This window comes from Channa argus, chromosome 6 (genome assembly GCF_033026475.1).
Source record: "Channa argus isolate prfri chromosome 6, Channa argus male v1.0, whole genome shotgun sequence".
Classification (NCBI taxonomy): domain Eukaryota; kingdom Metazoa; phylum Chordata; class Actinopteri; order Anabantiformes; family Channidae; genus Channa; species Channa argus.
Window position 1 is genome coordinate 13,861,926 of NC_090202.1, and position 10,552 is coordinate 13,872,477.

Sequence of the window (10,552 nt, forward strand, 5' to 3'; positions counted from 1 at the left end):
ATAAAACGTTCCGCGAGTTAATGTTGGCATATGCTTTTGTGTTGAAAGGTATAACCGGAAGCAAAATACTTCCTCTACGTTAACTGAAGATCGGACGTTTTTGAGTTGCGGCTGCTTTTTAACCGTGAGAAATATTTTATCCGCTATTTTGCGTCGCTGTTTGGGCCACTCGTTCTACCCCCAGAAACACACGCGAATCACTGAGTCAGACGACTTAAAGAGGTAAGTGGGTGACAACATTGTAAAACTTTATTGTCAAGAGAAACTTTCCCAGAACGGCCGATAAGAATAGAAACTGAACGAAACAGCGTAAAGCTTGTGGTTCACACAGGAACGATGTTGCCTTGGTCACAGTCATGCACTGACCGTTAACTAGCTCGACAGGCTAGCAAACTAACGCTACGTCGTAGTCAACAAAACAAAAGAGAAAACATTTGAGTGAATAAGTTACATTTGGAACAGTAAAGTCCAGTTTTGCGTTTACTGATTAATTCATTCGTAGGATCCTCAGTGGAATTCGCAATTTTTAATCTGGTCACAAGTTTTAACTAATAGATGAAGTCATTTGTGTCACGTTCATCATCTGCCTACATAGTGGTTTCTGTTTTTTGTTTGTTACCTGTCAGTGACGTAACAGTGGTCAGTCTGGCTGATCATTTCAAGAACTTTAATTTTTTATGTAGTAGGAATGCATAGTTCAACTGAAGTGAGCTACTGAAAACTTTTATTTGTAAACCTGTGGTACCTTTTGAGTTCATAAATAGTGATGATAATGTCTGGATCAGTAGTGTAACAGTGCAAATGCACAGCTGTTAAGTTATTAGGATCAGTTAAGTGGAAACTAAGATACTCTGTTTTTTTTTTGTAATACAGGTGTAATATGTTCAAAGAGGAAGATCTTTTGCCTGTGGGTTAAAAGCCTTACAATTGAGTATGCTTTGCATGAATAGGTTGATCAGTAGACCCTGAAAGTAAATGAATGCAAGATCCTGAACTATGAAAAGGATGATATGCTGATAGATTCTGCTGCCCCAGACATTCAGTTTACCAGTATGAAAGTGGTGGTTTTATCACCACTGTATTGGAGAACGTGACCAGGGGAAATGCAATGACTTGCAAAAACAGCATCGTGGCTCTTCTGACCTTGCTTTTTTGATCGGTTTTGGCTTTTAAGTGCACAGGGGCACATACCGAATGCTTTTTAATCAAGGCTTAGATGGATGTGTCTGTCTACACCATCAATCCATAGGTTTTGTGTCTGGAGGTAGAAGATGACCTCGCTTGGCTCATTTAAAACTTTTTGATTGAAGTTCACTATCCTAATGCAGAGGGAAAGTACGTCTAAGTACAGTATGCAACCTCTGAGTTATTTATTGGTCATTGGCATCATTGCAGCTAAACGGTTATTATGTCTCTCCTTGTTTTTGTCTTTCTTTTTTTCTACCACTCTTCTGTCTTTTCTCCTCCCTTTGTCTCCCTTTCCATCTGTCTTATACAATTACAAGATTATTCATTCCTGAATCACTCATTCATGAGGTGAAAGGAGGAGTATTTTAGAGACCATTTGAGCAGTCTGACGTGTCTGAGTTTGTTTTCTTTAGCTTTTCCCAACCAAGTGTAAGGGCAATCTTGCAATAAATGTAATTTATGAAGACTATAATGTTTCCACCTCTCTGAAGTTTTTGTTTCATAATTACCTTTATAATTACTTGCTTAACTGTAATGTGCACTAAATAGTGTTATTTAATTTTCTATAATTAATATAATTGAAGGATAGACTTTTTTCAAAGGACATAGCAGTGCGATTCATTACATTTTGTTTTTGATTTATTTATTTGGTATAATATATAAATAAAAGTGTTGATATAAGAGTGGTTAGGTATTGTTTTTAAACCGGATTAATGTTTTTGGCTGCCAGAAGTTCCAACTTTAAAATTTTTTATCACTGGCTGATGACTATGGCTCCGTTAATGGACATTTAGGTTAAAAATGCTCAGTACTTTGTGTTTCATTGTCCTACTGTGAAATATAGCAACTCTATTAGCCAAAGGCAAGTATTTGTGTGCACACAGGCTTCTACACTGGGGGATATTGTTCAGATGAATTTCTTTACTGGTAGGACTGAGTCACTATTCAGTTTTAATTGAAAGTGGGCTGAAAACGGTGGTGTGTCTGGTGCGGGGTGTATGACTCACGTCCCATGTGTGCGTGCATGTGTTTTTCCATATAAGGAAAATGTCTTGATAAGAAGTTAAGGTTCAGAGGACAATTACTCTTTAGTGGCTGCTGATTCCAAACTTTGTTGTCCCAGGGAAGGGCAAGGTGAAGTAAATGAAAATATAAGAATACTAATTTTAGAAACGGGGTATATTGAGCAGAAGAACATTAAACAGCATTTGGTTCTGAATATTGAATCTTAGATTTACATTCATTAGAGGTTGATATGAGAGAGAGAGAGAGAGAGATCTTTAGATCTGTGAACAAATATTCAAGCCCACCCAGTCAATCACAAATGGGTTATGCAGCAGGAGTGATCCCAAGAATATGACTGTAAACCTCAGAAGGGAACAAAATAAATGTTTTGGAGTGGCCTAGTCAGTGAACATTTATTGACTTCCACGTTCCACAGTTGTGCAGATTAAGTAATTCCACATAAAACATTTCTCAAAATAATTTCAAGGTAAGAAACTGTGTACCTCCACAGCTGCACACTCAACTTTCCACCACTACCTAGTTGCTCTCCACTACTACATTGTAGTCCACATCCATCCTATAGCTCTAATAACTGTAAACAAACATCGTTTCCTTAATAACTGGTGAGGCAAAGTGTATGTATGAGTAGACTCATACATACATTTCTTAATCTGCCTACCCTTTTAAGACACAGCGACCACCGAAAAAAGAAAAAACACAACAAACGCGAAGAAAACCCCCATTGGCTCGTACACACTTCAAAAATACTGTTTATTATTATTATTTAAACTTGTATTTTTTTGATTGTTCAGGTTGTCTTTGTTTTATGTAAAATTTTGCTTGAAGAACTGAACTGTTTAGTTTGAAGTACAAAGAATGTAAGAAATCTGGAATGGGTCAAATTTTTTCCAGCACTGTAAATTGATTGTTTCTCTGTCCTTCATGATAGTATTTTTGTTGTCTCAAAGGATGGAACTTTTGAATTCTCTACATTCTTAGCCTGTTGCTATTCATTCTCATTTTATCACGTAATGTTGGCATTTAGTCAAAAAAAACGTTGCTTTCACTTGATACACATGACAAGTGGGTTAAAGGTAGTTGTAATTCTTTTTGAAACTTTTCCTAAGTAAATGAAGCAAATGTAAATATAAATAAATAAATTCCCTGCAGCAAACAGTAAAATAAATCTCCCTTCAAATTTAATGCACTTTTTTTTTTACAGCCCCGCCCACCCAAGTCAGTACTTGTACTATAGAGTACTTGCTACTTAAACTAATACTTATGGTAGCTAGGCTACTTCCTTAACTACGATAACTTAAAAATGCTACCGCTTTTATTTGCTGATTGTACTGAACTATTTAGATTTGTTATGCCTTTTGACCCAGCAGTCATGGTTGTTGTAAATGATGTTTTGGACTGTGGAAATTTCAAGCTGGAAGCAATTAGATAACCTTTTATAGCCTTTCCTTCTTAGTTTCCCTTTCAGATCCTTAGTCAGGTGCTCAGAGGAGCCTAAGCTTTTTGAGTTTGGCTGCATGGTGTGACCAGTCAGAGGAACAATTCTGGATCTGCCTTAAAAGATAAATTAAAGAGCAGTGACTTTTTTACAAATAGAGGGGTATTCAGATATGCCACACTTTTAATGTTTTTTTTTTAACATTTCCAGAAGTTTAAACACTGCATTGAAATGTCTAAAAATATGTGGGTGTTAAATAATCTTGTAATTTCCTTAAGTGTTTTCACACATTTTCCCAGAAATGTAAAATTTTGAGAGGAACATAATGAACTGATGGTAATGCCAATAAGCAAAGTTGAACATTTAAACAACCTAGCTGTGTGTATGTCTGATAAATTTGAATTTCTCTTTCTCTGGTACATCCCTCAACATTAGCTTTATGAGATATTATTTGGTAAGCACTTGGTCTAAAGTGTGTGATCAGGCTCCCCCAGTGTGCCCCTACCATGCGCTTCCTTCGTACTTGTTAATGTGTTTGCTTGTGTGTGTGTGTGTGTGTGTGTGTGTGTGTGTGTGTGTGTGTCTCCTTCTCTAGGCAACAGAATGCCCCATTGTGAAGCAATACAGAGACCCTGTTATTGGCAGCTTTCTGAGTGGGAGGTAGAAAGCGCAGAGTAGGATGGGTTAGACAGACAGAACTAAGATAGAGAAGTTGAGATGGATGTTCAGAGAGTAAAATGTGAGTGAGTAGTTCATAAATAGTTACACTGACTGCAAAATTTGCAAATCACCTAGCTACTGTAGTAATATTTGAAGTTCAGGTGAAACACTTAAATTCAATAGGTATAGAGGCATTTTTGAAAATATGCTTGTGTACCTTCCTTCTAAGAGTGAGGAGATCTATATCAATTTTCTCTTAATACACAGAGATGTCATATTTAGCCCAGTGAAGAACAAACACAGGAAGCAGGATGTCAGAAACCTTTGTCAAAAATGAAAAAAAAAAATAGTTCTTGTGACAAATATGTTTTAGTAGTATCATGCATTTTTGTTAGCAAACTTATTGGTGCAGTCAATAGTCATCTGAGTTTTGTCCAGAACTACGACAGCTGGTACTAGTGATTTAGAGATAAGGAAGTCCTAACCCAGGTGCTGATCAGCCTAGAGACCTGGACTATTAAAGTAGGGCTTTCAAAGAACTTTTATGTCCAGATAAACATACACGTTTTTTTTTTTTTTTTCCCAATAAGATGGTCTGGCCTCATAGAGAGCATTAGCCTGTAGTTTGGTAACAAACTGGGAAATTGGATAATTACTGTGGAATTTCAAGCTATTAAAGTGCAGTCAACAAGTTATAATGCCTAATATACGTACATGAGCATAATGGTAAATACATATCCACATAGTAGAGTGCTACAGGGATAATCTTTCTTTGTAAGCCAACCCAGAAGTTAGCATGTCCCAGGTTCCCTCTACAAAAAGTCAACAGGATTTTTCGTATATGATGTTTCGTGTATGATTCTTACACTTTTGATGAAGACTATTTTTGACTTTTGATGGTAAAATACTACCACAAGAAATAAAAAGCTATTGTTCTTAAACAAACATTACATGATTGCATGACCACCATGAAACTTTCAAATCCCGAGTGTTTTCTTCATGTAGTGACCCAATAAAGCTAGTGATAGTGAGATATAAACTGCACAAAGCTGTAAAGGTGGACTAGTGAATAGGTAGGTCTTCCTGTCTCCCATAATGATCTTTAATGTTTCAGACAACCTCTGTAGTCTCATTTAGCCACATGTTAGCTCCTGTCCACTTGTGTGGCGACTATCAAGATACATAAATCTCAAAAGAGTGGAAGGTCTATTTATTGATGGAATGTCTTGATTGTGGGTTACCACAGATGTCCTTTGGGCATTTCACCAAAAACTTTAGGACTTAACTGCATGTGCAAATGTCTAATTTATTTACGGGTCTTAGGACTCATTCCTATAGCACTCCATATTATTTCTCTAAAAGCCCCATAATGACTTCCTTTAAGTTTTCATCACATTATATATTTTTAATAAATATTTTTTATAATAAAATAAATCTTTATTGAACACAACCATTAAACATACGAAGCAATAGTCGAAAAAGTAATGGCAATGTTCCACGGTCGGCAGCAATATCCTCATGCAACTTCTTGTTGTAGCTATGCAAGATAATCTTTGGTGGCCCCTAGTTTGCCAAACAATGATGGAGAGGTTCCTAACCCTTTAGATTACCCACAAAGATGCCACAATCCATTACACTTCACAAGCAAAACAGGTTACAGTCATGATAACCTCTCATAATAAAATTAAACATCTTAACCTGAGCCACTCAAGCAAGTTAAACTAATTAAAAATGACAGTACAAGGAAGACAACCATGTCTATTTGTCAATAAACAAAAAAGATATTGACTTTTTAAAAGGTTTACTTTAAATTTTGAAAGCAAGAACACAACTCAAGTTATCACTTCAACACAAATTCTCACAACCCCAAACGATATAAATAAATAACATGAGCCAAGCCCAAGATCACAGAAAATAAATTATGTTATTACTTAGAGTTAAACACACAGTGAGCCAGCATCCATATCAAAGTGCAAACAATAAAAACAAAAACATTTGTGAGTTTAATACTAATATTGGAGTTTAGAACCATTTTTGATCCATTACTGTTTGTTGGGCCATTGCACATCATAAACAGAAAAAATCAACATAGACTGACTATACATCTGTTTTATCTGTTTTTATATTAAACATTGTAATGTACCATGTCCATTTAATGCATGTACCCAAACACAAAGCTGTAACTTTTAAGAGGTTTCTGCATTTGTTTACACATTGTACTTGTTAAAGTAATAAAAAGAAGATAATTAATTAGCATGTTTTTTGATATACTAGGAATGCCTGTGTATATTTCACAGTGGTCAACTTGTATGTAACTGGCATATGTAGCTATATTTTTTCTGTGGGCATAACTAATAGTCACATATAGCATAGTTTACATTGGACTTACTTTAAGAATGCCATATTATGGTTCTTTTGAATAAGACAAAGTACTACATCAGATACCTAACTCAGCTGTCGGAATGCAACTAAAATTGTTCAAATTAGCGAACTGCATTGTCACAATAGATATTCTAATAAATGTGGCAAAGAGGGAGACTGCAACGAACTCAGCTGAGTAGCTATTAATCGACTTAGAGCTATAATCTACTGCCACACTAGTCCAAAATAATCAACAATAGGCCTAATATTTATTAGTCCCTTAATAAATAACTAGTGTTATCTATAAAGCAGCAGCACACTAATTAGTGGTCTATAAAAACACACTAAACTTAAAAACATAATCCTCAGTAATCCTAATGGCAAATATCTGAGAGCCAATTTCGGACATAGCTGAACATCCGCACAACAGCACCCCCTCCCTTTTCTTTTCGTTAAAAAATGCCTTAATTTTATCGTTTAACTGTTTTTCTATCGTCATTTTCATCTTCTCGTTTTTCTGCCCCACTATGATCATTTCTTTTTGATGCCGTAACACTATTTGCCTAATGGGAGTGATGGGTAGCTGTCCCAATCATTCCCATGCTACCTGTTGGAGGACGTCACCCCCTGTGTGACAGTGCACACCAACAATTATGACTTAATTATGCCACAAAAACACTAGCCACAGCTTATTGCAGCTTTATATTGATATCCTACTTAAATGTTTAAGCATGTAATGGATAGAATTCTCCTCAGATGAGGCTGAACATGCTACTTTGGGGCAACTTGGTGGCTTGGGGGCCCTATGCATTTGCATAGTCCACATATAGCAAGAAACAGTTATGTTCCTTACAGAAGGGCTTCGGCTCAAGCATATTTTTAGGACATATAATGTAAACAGCTCTCTTAAGGGTCATTTCACAGCATCTCTATTGGGTTGAGGTCTTGGCTTTGACTGGGCCACTCCAAAAGGCATATTTTGTCTCCAGAGTCATTCTGTAGTAGATTTACTTTGGTATCCATGGTTTTGTTAATGACCTGGTGCATCCCCCAACCTTTTGGACAGCAGTGGCTTCCTCCGTGGTCTCCCACCATGCCTTCTCAATGTTTTGTGTATGTGTTATGGTTGACTTATGAACAGAGATGTTAACAAACTCCGATAAATCCTTTAAGTCTTTAGCTGTTACTCTAGGGTTCTTTTACCTCATTGAGCACTTTGCGTTAGATGCAAATCAACAGCTATTGATCATTTGTCTATTAAGATGTCTCTTTTTTTTTTCAAGTAATGGTTAACAAAAGCTGATGTTCTATGTGACTAGCAAACTGACACGGTTTTAATATTTTTATAAGCCAAGGTAGTTTATAACCACACCTCCATTTTTGTTTCATTCATTTGGCTCCTTGTTGAAGTTTACTGGCATGAGAAGCCTAGTGTTGCTATTTCTTTTGCTTCAATCACTTTTTATATTCAATAAAGACATGAAAATCATAATTTTATCAGCTTAGAAGTATTGTATTTGTTGATATTTATGACTTTAGTGAGGAGCAGGTCACATTTTATAATTTATGCAGACTAACTTCTGCATAAAGCCAGGACATTGCAGAGTAACATTGCTTTTTTTGCAACTGTATATGTACATTTCCTATATTTTTTTAGTTGATGCTCAGACACAAAATAGCATTTATACCAAAAGCTGGCAATAAATGAAAACAAGCATCTCAGTTACCTAAGTGAGCATTCTGTTCAAGTTAATCTTCATGTTTTTCACATCTAAACACTGGTTAATTTACTTCACTACTGTACGCCAACCAAGCATGAACATCCAGAAGGTTAACTGAACAGTTTCCATTTGGACTTTGATATGCAGAAAAAAATAATATATTTTAAAATTAATTTTCAAATATAGCTTTACAAAAATCTCACAAACACTATTAGGGCAATCAATATCTTTTTTAATAGCTATATGAACCTGTTCGAGAGGATTACATGTTATGTATACATAGATAAACCAGTAACATTATATAGTATTTAAAATATGGTTTGGTGGCTGCTCATTCTGTGAGCCCTCTTTTGACTGTCTTACATTCTATGTTTTGCGCATTGATAAAATCTGTGCTGAAGGTACTAAAAAGATTATAAGAAGTACAACAGTCAGAATGAACATTCATCAGTGTGAGGTTATGTCATCAAAACTTGATGAAAATAATACAAAATAACTGTTTATAGAATTCAGCTACGAAACCACCTCTTTGGATACAAGACTTGAATTTGGTCTTTTTATGCTTTTTATCGAACACATTATAAACTTTTTTTATTAATCCACAGTAATAGGAAGTGCTTGGTTGAGGTTATTGCTGCCAAAAGGAGTTCAAGTAGTTATTAAAACACTCTTTCACATACCTTTTGATATTTTATTATATCAGTTTTGACAGAGTTAAAGCTGAGCTCTGTCAGATTTATATCTGGAGTCACTGGCGTGTGTAACATTTGTGTTATATAAGTGTGGTATATGATCTTTCTACCATGAGTCTGAAAGAGTTTTTTACTTTATTATTAGCAGCCTGCAACATCAGTAACTGTCACATATATATTTTCTAATTTAAAACAGTTAAAAGTTAATCACATCTGCAACAGGGGACTTGTTGTTGGTTTTGTATTTACTGTACTGTACTCTATATCTTTTATGTTCTTAAATATAAAATTGCCTTTGTCACATCATCTGTTAAATGGATGTCAAAAAATCTGTTGCCACAAAATCTCCGTGTTTTTTTTGTTTATGACCTTAGAAATATTTCAAACTTTTAGACCTGCTTGTATTGTACAACAGTTCTTCTGACGTGTTTTTTCTTACAGCTTCACTAGTCAATTTGGAATATTACTACAAAGAATGGAAATTGTGAGATTAATAAACACAACATATAAACATTACAGCAAAATGTTTACTAGCAACACAGAGCGAACCACAAGACAAAAAGCAGACACAATCCATACCTTCTTTGAAATCAGAGGAGGAGGTTAGCCATACTGTAAGGGTTAGCTCTCGTGTTGTGTATGAATATTTTAGAAAGCTAAGCTTAGCTTAAGCCAGAAATTTTGGGTGACACTGTTAAAAGTACAGTATGTTGTCTGTTTTGACTAAACATGATGTTTCCATACCTCAACACAGTTAAAAAATAAAACAGAAGCAAGCAAGCTGTCTAAAACCTAAGGCAATGTGAGAGGCCACAGATGGTGCATACTTTTTTCTTTGCTCTTGTCACCCTTCATTAATGCTTGATATCTTGTGTGTACACACAAGGTGCAAAGTTGTGTTTGGTCAAAGATGCTGACTCTCATTGTCAGTCTGTAATGGATCGCATGAAGTGTTTTTCAGTTCCTCAATTCAAAAATAGGAACTGCGTTTGATCAGCGAGACAAGCACAAGATTCACACTGTCCCTGTGCCCTGTGGTCCCTGCCCTGTCAGAGGAAATGTTTGACAGGAAATGAAATACAGTCATTTCAACACGCTCACACTCTGGTGAATAGTCTCTCTTGGACTGTGTAGTGTAGTTACTATTTGCGCAGTTCCCAAAGCCTTCACTTTTAATCAAATTAAATAAGGTTGTATCATGTATCGTGTTAGAAGAAATAATACATTTACAGTAATGTGTTGATCTGCTACTGGTCAGAAAGCTAATGTGTATTTATGTACAGAATATAAAATTAAATATTTTGGAATTTAATGGAAACAATCCTACAACATATTATGATATTTAAAATAAAGCTAGTGTTGGCATCCATGCTATTTTCAAATTGACATTTAATCTACAGTTTAAACTGTTATCATAAACTAATGACTAACTGCAATCTAAATATTATTGCATATATCGCATTTCACGC

At 35.5% G+C, this 10,552-nt stretch overlaps 1 protein-coding gene across 4 annotated transcripts in view; it reads left to right on the forward strand.

The window, feature by feature from the left end:
• Window positions 1–65: 65 nt before the first annotated feature.
• The window catches only part of LOC137128586 (arf-GAP with Rho-GAP domain, ANK repeat and PH domain-containing protein 1-like), a 49,317-nt gene continuing 38,830 nt past the window's right edge, over window positions 66–10,552 (forward strand). For 3 of the 4 annotated variants that reach the window (XM_067506846.1, XM_067506848.1, XM_067506845.1), the window contains exon 1: window positions 67–222. The gene's annotated coding sequence lies outside the window, so the exon portion shown is untranslated. Of the gene's footprint in view, window positions 223–10,552 lie in introns of all 4 variants that reach the window. The other variant, XM_067506849.1, reaches the window with a different exon arrangement.